This window comes from Uloborus diversus, chromosome 5, assembly GCF_026930045.1.
Source record: "Uloborus diversus isolate 005 chromosome 5, Udiv.v.3.1, whole genome shotgun sequence".
Classification (NCBI taxonomy): domain Eukaryota; kingdom Metazoa; phylum Arthropoda; class Arachnida; order Araneae; family Uloboridae; genus Uloborus; species Uloborus diversus.
The window spans coordinates 134,336,029-134,351,446 of NC_072735.1; positions in this window are offsets into that span (position 1 = coordinate 134,336,029).

Here is a 15,418-nt window from a genome sequence, read left to right on the forward strand (position 1 = left end):
TGGAAAAATTTGAAGGATGCATATGGACTGAAATCTCAAACACGCTAAGCAATTTTTGGCGAAGTCACTTTCAATGTTGGCATGTTTCCAAAAAAAACAAGTTTTAACCTATAAAAGCTAAAATTTTAAGGCTTTAAATCTTTATGAACATTCAGTTCATGAAAAGAAAAAAGAACTAGAATGAAGGCTATTAAAATGTTAGTACGACCACACGCAGAGGCGTAGCTAGACCCGACTTTCGGGGGGGGGGGGGGTCTTCTTATATATATATATATATGTATATACAAGGGCGCACATATTCAAAATTTCAAGGGGTGCTCAAAAATTTTCCTCATGGTTTAGCAGGACATTTTACCCATAGAAACCGATTTCAGTACAGATGAGACATATTAAAATTTGATATTTTTAATAACTTACTCATTAATTGGCTGGAAAAGAGATTTTTTAAACCATTTTTGCAAAGAAAAAAGCACTAAAAGCAAGGAATTTCTCATTTCAAGGGGGGGGGCTTGATCCCCCCTATATGGACGTCCTTGTATATGTATGTAAATTTTTTTAGTATTAAAAAAAATAAGAGGGAGGTGAATCTTACATACTTTGGAATGGGGGTGCCCCAATTCCGATACTTGTGTCAAACAAAACAAAAGCAAAGAATTTTTTATTTTTTTAATGTTATGGAAAATTCAACATTTTTTTCTTTTCCCTCCATTTAATTTAAAGTGAAATTTTCTAGCAACGTCTTGTCAAAATCAGTCTATCCAAATCAGGGGGGAAATCAAACATCTGATGAGCGTGTTCCGTTCATTTCAGAGTGACTGCTTAATTTAGAGGCTAACACACACCTACAAAAACTGGCATCCCTGAAAGCTAATAGATACTTCCATTTCCGCCTGTAAACTGGAAGTTTGATTTTCAATCTCATCGGTGGTCAGACTATAAAGACTATTTTTACTAACTTGGTTTGCACTAAAAGTATGAAATAAAATAAAAAAAAGACTTCTTGAATTATAACCCGCAAAAAATGAAATTTCTTTTCATATCGTTATATTTATATGTTGCTTTTTATGTATTTACATTTATGCTAATTCTAAAGCAGTTAATAAAATTTGAATAAAAAAGTTAGGGAAGAAATATAGGCGGTAGAAAGTTATTTGCTCAAATGCATACCATCTGTTCTCCTCTGAAGTCTTTATTTTTAATTTTATTAGCTGCTTTAGAATTTACATAAATATCTATTTGAGAGAGCAACAGCAATTTTCGGGTATTATAAACAGAAGTCTTTTTTATTTTCTACTTTTTAATCCGAACCAAGCTAATAGAAATAATCTAGATTCATTTTGTTTTTAAATATTTTATTCATGTAATGCAATGCAGTTTTTCTTTTGAATAGGGAAGTTTTCGATTTTTCAATTTTATTTTTATATGATAGAGTAACATGTATGAACATCATAGGTGAAAAATTTTTTTCGATACGATAAGTAGTTTTTTTTTTAAATTAATTTTTAAAGTTCAAGCGCTTGTGACGTCAAATGGCATAGGAAGTGACGTCATGCACTCTTCTGATACGGGAGAAGCCGAAGGGCATGCATGCAGTTGGCTTCGAAGACGAAACATAAAAGGCTTATCTCCTCGCGTTTCTGGAACATTAGATCTCTCATCCTCTCGGAAATATTCGAATATCATCATTGATGTTACTTGAGGAAGATTATTCAGATTGTGCTTTAACGAATCCGGCCTCCATAGTGTGTTCAAAAGGATTATTGAATTTCTAAAAAATAAAAATATCAGCGCGCTCAAAATGTCCGTACGAAAACAAGGGATCTTCGGCGGAAGGCTGCCCATTAGGGTGGAACGAAAAAAAACAAAGTTTTTATTTCCGAATCGTAATAGTGCGGAAAAGTTGCGATTGGTGAAGACTTACAAAACAAAGCAAAGATTTTTAAAATCGGATAATATCTTCCGATCCCGCAACGAGTCTGAGTATTTGAAAAAATGGAAAATTTCGTGTTTTCTTAGTGATTTTTCAAAAATTTTGTTTTATGTTTCTTTTTAAGGCTCTAAGACGGAAAAGTTACGATTGGTGAAACCTTCAGAAATTAAAAAAAAAAAAAAATTGAAATCGAATAATACCTTCTGATCCAGAACCAAGCCTAAGAAATCGAAAAAGTTGAGAATTTCGGGATTTTTCCGAATTTTTAACATTTTTGGATCAATGTACTTTTTCAGGCTACAGAACGGAGAAGTTACGTTTAGTGAAGACTTCAAAGCGAAAAAAAAAAATATCTTTTTGAAATAAAACAACATCTTCCGATCGCGCAACGAACCTACATGTTTGAAAAAATGTAAACTTTAAGCCCTTTTTCAGCTTTTTTTTTCTTTTAGTTTAACGTTCCTCATAAGTTCGGTATGAAATACTAATGGAAGAACGTTTGTTTATAAAACAAATGTGATATTTTAGTACTAGAGCCTGCCTGTAAATTGTTCACATGGCCCTTTAATCCCGCAATACTCATATTTGTGTATGCCGCTTAGTACAGTGTATGCATCTAATACGCCCCATTAGCGAAATAAAGAACCGCAAAAATTTCAGACGGTGCCATTCATGTTTACAGAACAAATCAAATCTGTCGATACTTACCTGACAATCTAAAACAAGTTGTTTACCCTGTGATTGAAAGAAACTCTTTCTTTGCGCATCCCGAAAACTTATTAATGGCAATGGTGTTTGATGAAAGGAGACACATAAGAGAACTAGCGTTTAAAAACGTCTTAAAAGCCAGAGAATCTGTTTCTAAAGGCAAAAGCATTAGAAACTTTGTCATTCCATCTCTAAATTTCGAAGCAGAAGGATACACAGAGATTATTAATTGGAACATGACAAAGCTATCTTCTCCACGTTTTCTTCGAAAAGTTCCTAACAAAGACATTGAAAATTTTATTGTAACAGGCACTATACCCGACTGGGATATAAAATTATTCCCCTGCCATATGCAAGCTGTCGAAAGATGTGTGATGCTAGTGACGGAGGCTTCACTCAAAGTGTGTGGATTTAAATCAAGAGATGGCTACATAAGAGCAACATTGAAATCCAGATCAATTATGCCCGAATTTTCCAAAAAATCTGATTATAAATTAGCTTCAACAACTAACACTTAAAACAATAAGACGACTTGTATACTGGATTGTAAATTTGGTAAATATTTTATAACTTTCTATTATTTGAAAATGTTTCATTGTTGTAAAGAATGGTACACTTAAAAAATTTCCGGAAAATTTACGGTAATTGTTACTGGCATCCATATTGCCAGTAACTATTATCGTAAAAATCAAATGTTACTGTAAAATTTTACGGTTTCCTCGGTAGGCCACAGCAACCAATTGGAGCTGGGATCGCTTATTTTTCCGGCATAAATTACCGTAAAAATCAGCGATGCGTCAAGTCCGCCATTTTACAGTAGCAATTACCAGAAAATCTTCCTGAATTTTTAACAGTGTAGTTTTGCATGTTTCGATGATACCTTAAAAGTCAAGAAATAAAATTAATGTTTATGTGTAATATAGGGTTTTTTAAAAGGCTTTTCCCTGTAACACCGGGAAAAAACAACAACGAGAACAATTTTATTTTTAATCACTAAGAAAAGATGAAATTCTCCCTTTGTTTACTTTTCATGCTTGTTCCTGGATCAGAAGGTATTATTTGATTTCAATATGTTTTTTTAAATTTCTGAAGGCTTCACCAATCGTAACTTTTCCGTCTTAGAGCCTTAAAAAGAAACATAAAACAAAATTTTTGAAAAATCACTAAGAAAACACGAAATTTTCCATTTTTTCAAATATTCAGGCTTGTTGCGGGATCGGAAGATATTATCCGATTTTAAAAATCTTTGTTTTGTTTTGTAAGTCTTCACCAATCGCAACTTTTCTGCACTATTACAATTCGAAAATAAAAACTTTGTTTTTTTCGTTCCACCCTACTGCCCATTAGTGCCCTGTGACGTAAGCTCGTGACGTTTCAGAAAAGCGCACTTTTGCGAGTGGATTTTTAAAAATTCATTAAAAATCAATCACGGTGTTTTAAAATTCGGCGATGGTGAATTTTTTAGTTTTGAGGGTCAATTAACAATATCCAATACTCAAAATATAAACATTTAATAGGCTGCAACTTCCCTATTAAAATAAAATTACCTTCAGAAGGGTCCGATGGGACTAATGCTGCTTTGCAGACTGTACTTCGTTTTCTTCAGACGACGTTAACTTTCTCTTTTTAGAGCAATCCTTTTCGTCATTTTAATTTGTTTCTTTGGGTTTAAAAAAGCTTGTTATCGGTTTTGCTCGCTTCATTATGCAACACATGGCTGCTACACTTCCGTCCAAGGGACGGAATTCCGTCTTTTCAAAAGTTTCGGCCATCGGTTTTTTTCCATGTTCAAAATGATTTTTATAGATGAAACAAATCTTTATTTTTGAATCTCTCACTCTCAAAAAAGGTCTTATTCTTCTGGGGACAAAAAACCGGCCCATCTGCTAATGTTAAAAAGATAAGCTGTTTTTTTTTTCCAAAAAATAACTAAGATATTTTTCAAATGATATTTCTCTAAGATATTTCTCAATGTGTTGATTTCAACCATTCTTATCTTAATCTGGAAAGTTTCGTTAAAGTTTTTATCACAATGCATCTTATAGCCAAGAATCTCATACCAGAATGTTTTTTAATTACTTTTTTTGTATGAAATATGAACTATTTATGTAACATGAACTATACAATCTGAAGCTTTTTTTCTGCAGTAGCAAATAGTAAGTTTTTTTAATTGTATTTTATTATTAGGTTCTTTTTCTACTTTTTTACCTTCTAAAAATCTTGGAAAATGATATGTTATTTTTTTATTTAGGTTTTAATTTTTACTTAATCTTACAATTTGGTTTTACTATATAGTAGTTACAGCATCAAAAATTAGCATTATATATGTATAAAACATTAAACAAACTAAGCGCTAACATTTTGGTGGCGAAATGGAGCGCGCTTTTCAGTCCTAGCCAATTTTTAGAGTGGCACCCATGCTGCAACAACTTTCACTTAGAATGTACTATTTTAAACAAGAATGTACTATTTTAAACAGACTGTACGTTTCCAAAAGAATACGCAGTAAATACTGGCTGAAAAATCAATGTGATTGCAGTGGATACTCTGGTTAGCAAAGGTCGTTTTGACGATGACCTATGACACACACAAGACCAGACCAACAAAAACCTCTATCGTCTCGAATTCCGGTTATGCTATCATTTTCGGATTCGAAGCCCAATGATCTTTAATGCAGCAAACAAAAACATTTTCTTTAACTCAGAAGCAGAGGAATTGTCTTCAAGGGCTGAGGAGGCAGTGGAAAAAAGGGAGAAATGCGTTCCACGAATAGGCTTTCCAGGAAGATTAACCAAAGGACAGTCGTTTCGCGTACTTTCTTGGAAGAAAAGTAAAGGGGTGAAATTCACAGGTTTGACATGCAAGATGAACATTTCAAGTTCATGGTTAAAGGTCATTCAAGTTAAAAGCCATTTCACTGTTATCTGGATTAGTACTGTTCTTTGGTTGCTCTCTTTCTTAAAATTGTGATTCCTTAGAAAACCGAAATGATAAGAGTGAAAAAAAAGTATAAGTTTTTTTCAAGTGATGAAGAAAGGAAAATCGTAAAATACTGGCCAAGTTAGATTTGCAGCAATTGCTAACCTCAAAAAGATAAATAATGAATCCAAAAAAAAATCAGAGACCAAAAAGCAATGAAAGACTTTTTCTTGAAAAAGATATGCTTGAAGTTTCTTTTACTGTCAAAATGATTCCTTAAACTCGCAATAAAGCACTTAATAATGTAATAATAGAATAAATACCTAACAAAACTAATAAAGAAGAATTTTAATCAAGGGCCCATATTGTCTTTAGCATCGATTTCAAATTTTCACCATCATATTTCAAATTTCTATAAAAAGTTTCTTAAAGCCCCCGTATTTTAAAACCTCTTTATCTCGATTTTTTCTTTAATGTGAAATTCGAAATCTACAGATTCGACTGTATGCAATATTCCCACTGCGCGGCTCATAAATTTTAACATTTTTAACAATTTGCAGAATCTATGACAAAGAAAGGCTGCATATACGTGGATTTAACAAATCAATCTCATTTCTAAAGCAAAGTGCAAATTTCACTCAATTATCAAAAAATAGTCTCAACAGAGGGAGGCGTCTTTATGCTTGAGGGTCACACATAGAGCAGATTTTCAATGGCATTGGGGGGGGGGGGGGGGGGACAAAGTGAATTTTTGACCTTTTTTACTCAGAAAAAAGTCGTTTTGATTTTTTTTCTTATTTTTTTTTCTTTCTCTTCCCTCTTCTTCTTCTTTTTTTTTTGAGACCAACGTTTCGGGGGGGGGGGGTTGTCCCCAACCCCCCCCCCTTAGCTACGCCCCTGACCACACGTACTTTGCGAAAAATACTAGTAATGCATGGCTTGATTTTCTTTTCCAAAAGAAGCAAAATAAAATGTAATGATATAAATCAGAGCTTCATAATTTACGTATGGATTTTTAAAAAATTTATTTATTTATTTATTTTACTTATTACATTTAGTGATCAGATGCAAAACTTGAGAGAGATTCCCCAACATTTCTAGAATTTTCAATAATTTGGGACTTTCCCTGACCATTTAAGGTGTTTCATTTTCCCTGACAATTCCAGGTTTTCCATATTTTCCAGGTGCGTGGCAACCCTGTTTTTTTTTTTTTTTTTTTCCTGTCGAATGTTCTTTGTTCGTTATTGTTTGAACCAGTGGTTGGAAAAACTACATTTTTTTTTGCAGCGAACTACAACTACTTTGTTACAAATGTAGTTAACTACAGCTACAACTACTTTTTTTTAAATGTAACAACTACAAACTACTTTTGAAATGTAGTCGCTACTTCGCTACTTTCCAAAAAATAAGTAAATAAAAAGCATGCACAATAGGTTGTCCCTCAAAAAATGAAAGTCACTTTTTCAAGTCGCATACACTCTTGTTTTTTTCCTCTTGTGTCAAAACAATCGTGAAAAAAAGTTTCATATAATTTGCACAACAGCAACCCGTGCCGACTTGCACCTGAAAGTAAAACAGCACTTGTATGCTAGGCCAAATCGAAAAAAAAAAAAAAAACTTTTTTTAGAAACTCGAAATTTTTGTTAATAAAACGTTGCCTCTGTATCCAACACCCCACATGAACCACAAGAAGATTTATTCAAATTAAAATAACATTTAGATATGCCATACTTGACCTAAAATTTATAATTTTGTTTAAAAAATCGATTTTTTTTTCAGTTATCTTTTAAAAAATTACATATAAATTTAAATAGAATATCAAGTTAAAAAATTACTGGCGAACACATTTACAGATCAACAACAAACGAATAATAAAAAAATAATATATTTTAAATGAGAACTTTAACTCAACCTGGAAAAAATCCATATATTTGAGTACTAAGTGGGAGACTTAAAAAATGCAGGAAAACAAAAATTTCTATTTAATGCTAATTACCTACTTTTCTACTTTACTGTTTATATTTTTCAGCTGATAATTTCGTAAAATCTTACATTTCTGAAAATATGTATCAAAACTTATTTTTTTCAAGAAAATTATAAATGTTAGGCCACGTGTGGGATATCTAAATAGTTTTTAATTTGAATAAATGTTTTTGTGGTGCATATGTGGGGTATAGGAGCAGCGTTTTATGAACAGAAATTTTGAGTTTCTAAAAAAAACATTTTATTTTAATTTGGCTTAGCATTACACAAGCGCTGGTTCACACTTTCAGATATAATCGGCACTTGTTGCTGTTGTTCAAATTAAATAATTTTTTTTTTGACGAAAAAGGATAAAATGTAAGAGAGTGTGCGACTTGAAAATTCAACTTTCTATTTTTTGGGGTGAGTGGGAGGGGGGACACCTTAATACACACACACACCGTAAGAGGATTGAACAAAAAAAAAAAGATAAATTAGCTCATCAGAAGACACTAAGAAAAATATCCGTTATCATACTCTCAAACACTCTAATGCTCGTAAGTATTGTAAGTCGTCCAGAAAAGTTCAATTCCATCCTTTTCTATAACATTTTCAGTAGCTTCTTTTTATTTGGTGAATACTATCGAAAATTTAAGCCTCGCTAAAATATTTTTGTTTTTCAATCTTCTGTCTGTTCATATAAAATTCACCAAATTTTCAACTCGCAAAATCACCAATATCTCCTTTTTGCGAAAATAAATGCATTTTTTCAATATAAATATTGGTAAAATATGAAAATTACGACGGCAAACAAACTAATGGCGTCAAACAGATATAACGTATGATGTAAAAATGAAATGCCTGAGGTCAGCTCGTATTTTTATGAGTCTTGTTTCTCATTGCCTCCGCTGATGTACTAGTGTAAAATTTGTGCCAGTCAAATTCGTTTGAACCTTTATTATTTTTTTTAATTTATTTAAAAGTAGTTTCCAGAAATCGCTAAAAACTACTATTTTTTTTTGTAGTTAACTACTCACTACACTACTTTTTTAAAAAAGTAGTGCGCTACACTACAAACTACTCAAAAATGTAGCTACTACAGTTGCGTCGCTACTTGCAGCGCGCTACTTCCAACCACTGGTTTGAACTCATAACTTTGAATGCACGGTAATTATGTGCAGTTACTCCTTGAGTTGATAATTTTCAAAACTAAATGTACTTAAGTGAATTGATTAGCAGATGTTTCTCATTTCGTTTTTAGTATGAATAAAAACCTAAAAGAATAGCTCGAAATGCATGCAAAGCTACAACTTTTAGAAACACAGATTATTATTGTCTATCTGCACTACTTGAATTCATGAACTAATTTGTCGAAGCGAATCTCAGTTATTATTCGTTTTAACACAAATTTAGAAGTACAAACATTCTTTCACTCTAAATGGTTTGCAATATCCATGGCTAATAGAAAGTTATACATCGTATCCTCAACGGTTCATATGCCCATTGAGTTTTTTTAGGTCATGTGTTTCCTTCCCTCTGCATTTCGTTCACAGAAAACCTTTAACCACTATCAGGGTTCATACTCTATTTGGATGAAAAATTTCCATGACTTTTCCAAGACTTTTTCATGACTTCTTAAAAATTTTCATGACCTCGTTACACAAAAAGAATAGTACTATTTGCCAATTTTCTGCAATGGGTATTGGCAAAACTATTATGTGAATGCCACTACCTTATCAAAATATTTACTTGTGACTGAAAAAACATCTGCGCATAGTACAGAAACTAATAACTATTTCTTATTTTTCTTTTTAATTTGAGTAAGGTAAAAATAGCGAATGCAATCTATAGATGTTTAAATTAATAAATATTTAATAAACAGAGCATAATACTGTGAAACCTGAGTAAGTTAACCAACAGCGGTGCACTACTTTAGTGGTCAACTTACAGAGGTTGATTTATATAATAAGAGCAATTTCCGTGCCTGAAAAAGGTGTTCAACTTCGACAGGTTTTTCTGTAGTAATAAATGGGGCAGAATATTGATAAATTGGACAAAGGTTGAATGATTCATTACAAAGTTTTTAAAAATAAATTTACTTTATAAAAATACTGCCCTTTGGTGCCAACAGTGTATCTAATAATCTATGTAACTTGACAGTATTTTCGTTCATTGAAGTAAATCTTCATTTTTCAGTAATTTTTTTTTTTTTCAAGTATTAGAATTCCTTATTTCTTTGTTATATCGCCCGGTTAAACCTTTATAAACCTTAACCTCTAAAGCCTTCAACAAATCAAGAGAAACTCTGACAAGTTTAATAATGGTTTTGTATGAGTGGTTGAAACAAACTTGTATGCAATTGAATTATACTTTTTGAGTGGGTGTGGCAAATTCTATAACAAGCAAGTCCAGTTCTAAAAAAATATATTATGTGCTGAAAAAAATTGTGAATTCTAAATAAGCAGCAGTAAAACCACATAACAAAAAAAGGCGGACGGCTGTAACAGAAGCGGATGCAATAGGATTCCAAAACTCAGATTCGCTTTTTGGGATGGTTCAGTTTTCCAGTGTAAATAGCTTTTACATGCAATACTGTTAAATCACTGAAAAATTTCTAATGTTCTTTTAGCTTCTGTTACTTTCTTACTGCCCAAGAGATTTTTCCATGACTTGAAATAAATTTCCATGACTTTTAATGAAAATATTAATTTTCCATGACTTTTCCAGGTCTGAAATCTGTTTATTTTTTTTCCATGACTTTCCAGGATTTCCATGACCCGTACGAACCCTGCACTATTTTGTTACCAATGCGGGACAATTTGTGGTAGTTTTTATGTGTATAAGAATAAAGCAGTACAAAACATAAACTGGAGGCGAAGACAAACTATTGGTTTAAAAAATTAGTATTAGTAGTTCTGCGTTTGAATGTATTTTTAAAAGTATTTAAATATTAGAACTCGCTGAATAAAAATTTTGAAGAATTTTAAAAAGTGATGCCACAGTTTATAAAATGTGATAGCAAGTTATTTTCATCTATGGAACTTGCCCCAATGTGCTACAATATACTTTTATCACACTTGATAAATTTTATGAAGGGATGAATCTGAAACAACTAACCTCCCTTATCTGCTGCGAATGGGAGTACAAAAACACGTAATGTATAAAAGTTCAATGTATCTGGGGGGGGGGGGAACTTTACTTGGAAGTTTTCTTGGTCGTTTTTGGAAATAATATACATAGTATTAGTCAGTTTCATTTCAATGTGCATAGAAGTTTTAGAAAATGTATAGTGAAAACAAAATGTGGGGCATGGGCGCCAATATGCAACGTTGCAAGGGGGGACTCAAATATTTTCTCCAAGGTTTAACTCGATATTTTCCCCGTGGAAACTGATTTCAGGACAGATCAGGTCATTAAAATTTGGCATTTTTAATAACTATTTATTAATGGCTGGAGAAGTAATGTTTTTACATTTTTTTGCAAAGAAAGCTACTAAAAGCAAGGAAATTCTAATTTCAAAGGGGGGCTCGAGCCCCCTTGCCCCCCTATATGGTCGCCCTTGATGTAGAGGGCTCTGAAATGAGACTTAGCTTCCCCTAACTTCAGAGGTAAATCAGGCCCTGAGTGAGTAAATGGGTAAGAGAATTTATAGATGGCCGTGACAACATCCATGACGAGGAGAACTATGGTCGCCCTTCTTTGATTACAGACGATTTGATTCAGTGGCGTCAGTGGAAGTGAAATCATTGCAAATCTGTTGATGAATTTCTGACATCAGTAGACAGGTTCCTTGCTGACAAAAAGCGTACCACTGAGCGAACCTCACATGCGACGAGCAAGTTGATAGTCTTAAACATAGTGAAAGCATAGAACAGAACCATACCAGTTAGCTATAGAGCTGAAAATGAGCACAGTTGTTCCCGAGGCATGCCAGTACACGATGCATGTGTTTGTTGAGGTATTCACGCGAATTACTAGCGTCTAAAACAAAACGGACCTTAGTTAAAAAACCTCGTAGTTTCCCTTATAAGTGTGAGAAAATTTTATATGACAGCACTCTTCTAATCTACTAAATCACTAATTTGCATATTTAATTTATATGAAGAGGGTGTTTGAACAACCCCTAGAAATGGCAGTGTTTTGTTCATAACTGTTTTCTTTAATGATGAAGAGGTCAAGGGTGACTAAACGAACTTTTAATATCCATAAACATTAGATATTTTACGTGCAATGAAATTGAAGGTTATATTGATGAGTACATTTCATACTTCTGTTTCTTGAATACTGTTTTGTGAAAACAATTATGCAAAACCAGGTTTTCGCTCTGAAATGAGACTTTGAAATATTTGAGTAAGTGGTGAAATGCCATAAAAACCAACTTAGGAACAATAGTTTTTTTCACGAAGGAATAATAAAACTTTACTATTTATAGTACTTGAAAAAGTAATGAGTAGTGCTAAAAAGTAAAAAATTTGATCATTGCGTTTTGCTAGTTCATCATCAAACATAGAATACTTTACTATTCATTTTAAAAATGCCTGTTTGTACAAGATTACATTAAGTAATTGACTTGAACTTAAAAATAAATAAATAAAAAGGTAATAAGCTATCATACCATTTAGGAAACATACATGAAAAATTCAGAGAGGGGGGAAAATTTACTTATTTGAGGACATGTGCCATGCAAAAGCAGACAATTGCAAAAAAAAAAAAAAAAAAAAGTTGGATTTAGAATAGATTACTTTTTTTCGCATTTCAATCAACTGTCATCAGTTTCCTTAAAATACTTTACCATCATCCGATTCTTTCCACAGTCCATCTAACACTTTCTGGGTTTAGAAAACCAACTTTGTGTGTGAAAAAGCAAGTAACAATATTTTTACTGCTCATCTTGACCAGTCACATGACTTTCAGTATGAAATAGAACGTTTTGTTTTGGGATTGCAGTTGAAATAGAGAGTTCAAAGTCTAAAGCCTGCTTATTGCTATTGTATTTCAGTGTTTCAATTCACAAAAAGCACACAAGTAAAAAATGGAGACAGTTTCATAAGTGTGGAAGGAATACAAATATTACCCAGTGCGATCGAAAAGCAAAGTGTCCCCATTTTAATATCAAATATATTAAATACCAACTATTACACTCATACTAAAATGCTCTTTAAATGTTGGCATCATATGCAAAGAAAAGAAAAAAGGCAAATGTGAAACGTTACAAAGATTCAATGAGTTATTTGCCTTTTCTGATTTTATTACATTTTAAATTTTTTTATTGGTCTTGTTTGCTTTTACATGACACCTCATTATTAACTCTTAAGTTTCCCAACTTTTGAAAGTAAAAGTTGAACGTTCAAGTATTTTTGCATATAGTAAATAATAATAATATTTTGTATCAAAATTGAACTTTGAAACTTGTTTAATCCATTAAAAAAAATCCTTAACTGCTAATAAAGACATATCTTTATGTCATGCATAGGCGGATTTAGGCTGAAATATTTGGGGGTGCAACAATAACAGGGATCTGGGGGGGGGGGAGTATTCTCGGAATAACAAGGCAGTGGCGAAATCAGAAAATAATTTTAGGGCGGGACACACTTTTAAGTCTAAAAAACGAGATGTAAACCATATTTAGTAAGATTAGGGGGATGGGCAATTCTTAACATTTCAAACTGCAGAAAAAGTCTTAAACGAAAGTTGATATTAGAAGCAATAGGTGAATCCAGCTACTGGTTTGGAATGGGATTCACGCCCCAGAAAAAATTTGAAATAGTAGTTCTGAAAACACAGTTTTACAGTTCTTGCTGATATTTTAGAGGCTAAAAAAGTACGTGTGACTCCCAGGCTACTTTTAGAAATTTTAGTCTTATTAATGTGATTATAGTCCATATTTATAGTTTGGGTTAAGAATGAGACTCATAGACTGTCTCCAATCGAAGTTTTGAAAAGCAGAGAGAAATACTTCCCCTCCCCCACACTACCTCTTTAACATTTCATAATTGAAGTTCCGAAAATACTACGGAGGACAATTTTTGATGCTGTTACCGGACAGGGTGTTCTGGAGCTCTCCCCTGGAAAATTTTCAGAACTGAAGTCCTAAAAATGAAGTTCTTCTGCAATACTCCATGGTATTAAAAAAAAAAAAAAGGATTCTCCCACTTAAATATTTCGAAATAGTAGTTTTCAAAACCAAAATATTAACACTCTTTGATGATATTAAGGGGTCGGAGGCCCTTGTTCGAATATTTTCCAAAATTAAAGTCTCAAACACATGAGTGTAAAACCATAATTGGTAACGTTAGGGACACTGCAGTTTTTTCAAAACTGAAGCTCCAAAAACGCAATTTTAAATGATTTTTAATGTATTTAGGTGATTAGAAGATCTTCCTTGAAAATTTTGCGAAAGTGAAGCCCAAGAAACGAAATTTGAGGTACTCTGTAATAATTTTGGCTGGAGAAAGGGCTTTGGAGAAGAAAAATTTTGAGGACTAATAAAAAAAAGAAAACGAAATAGAAAAAACGAAAAAAAAAGGAAAGGGGGGGGGGGGAGATATGAAAGAAAGTGGATTGTGCGAGGAGGGGGGAGGAGGCACAGAATTCGCCGCCAATAATCTGAAGCTGTTGAAAAATTTAAATGTTAATATTTCTTTTTGAAAGAGAAATTAAGATTTTTTTCAAACATTTTTTTTTCTTAAAATACTGCATTTTCTCAAAATGAGATCTTTTCTTCTCTTCAATAATAAAGAACATTTTTTTTTAAACATCTACTCAGCATTTTGTATGGAGGGTCACCAGTCTTGTGCCCTCTCCCCCCTGGATGCACAACAGCAGCAAAATGTCCGGGATTCTCCCTTCAACAATTTTTGAAAATTTACCTTAAAATTGTTGGTTTTCGGTTGATTTCGGTGTAGATTTTATTGATCAAGTTTCTTGCAATAGCCATGTTTTTTTTTGGACTTTATTAGCCATTGTTGTTTCAAAATAGAAGAATTGGTATTGATATATGAATAAATACCCAGTTACAGAACATGCAATTATTCTGTGCAATAACACAGCACTGAACAATAAACTGTTTGAGAAGTTTCTGTATTTGCATGAAATTATTTATTAGGTTTCTTATTTTTCAAATGATAAAATTACTTTAATTCTTAATATGAGCACAGTTATGTTTTTCTTCCACTAGCGACATGTGGTGATACACTGGATTCAAGTAAATTTACTACTATGGCATCTATGAATTTTTTCCTCCGAACTAAGTTTCTGAGTGAAATATACTAAACTAATTTTTTTCAAAACCCAACCAAAAATTTTGAGGGTGCGGCGCATCCCGTGGCACCCCCATAAATCTGCCTATGATGTCATGCAATTTTGAAGAAAATAATCTGCGTCCAACCTGCAATTTTTTTGAGCCCGGGCAAATCTTGAAATTGCCGCCCTTATCTTTCTGCAAGTTCATGTATCAAGTTTCAAAAGAATCCCCCCAGAAATATGCTGAATTTTCCGCCCTCAGAAATTGCCCCCCAGGGCTAAGGCCCAGTCTTATTTCCCCTAAATCCAGCACTGAAAATAAGAAGTATATTTTATTAACATAGGCAACCATATGCAAAATTTTAAGGGGGGAGGGGGCTCATATATTTTCCATATGTTTTAGCAGGATATTTTCCTCATGGAAACCAACTTCAATACAGATTAGAGTTATTAAAAAATTCGACGTTTTTATTAACTTATTCATTAAAATGGCTGGAGAAGAAATGGTCTTACATTTTGCAAGAAAAATGTACTAAATGCAAAGAAGTTTTAATTTCAAAGGGGGGAGGGAGGCTTTAGCCCCTACTTGCCCCCCCCCCCATAGTCCTTGTTTATTAATCATCATATTTCAAAAATATGCAAGATTTTTTACTTATG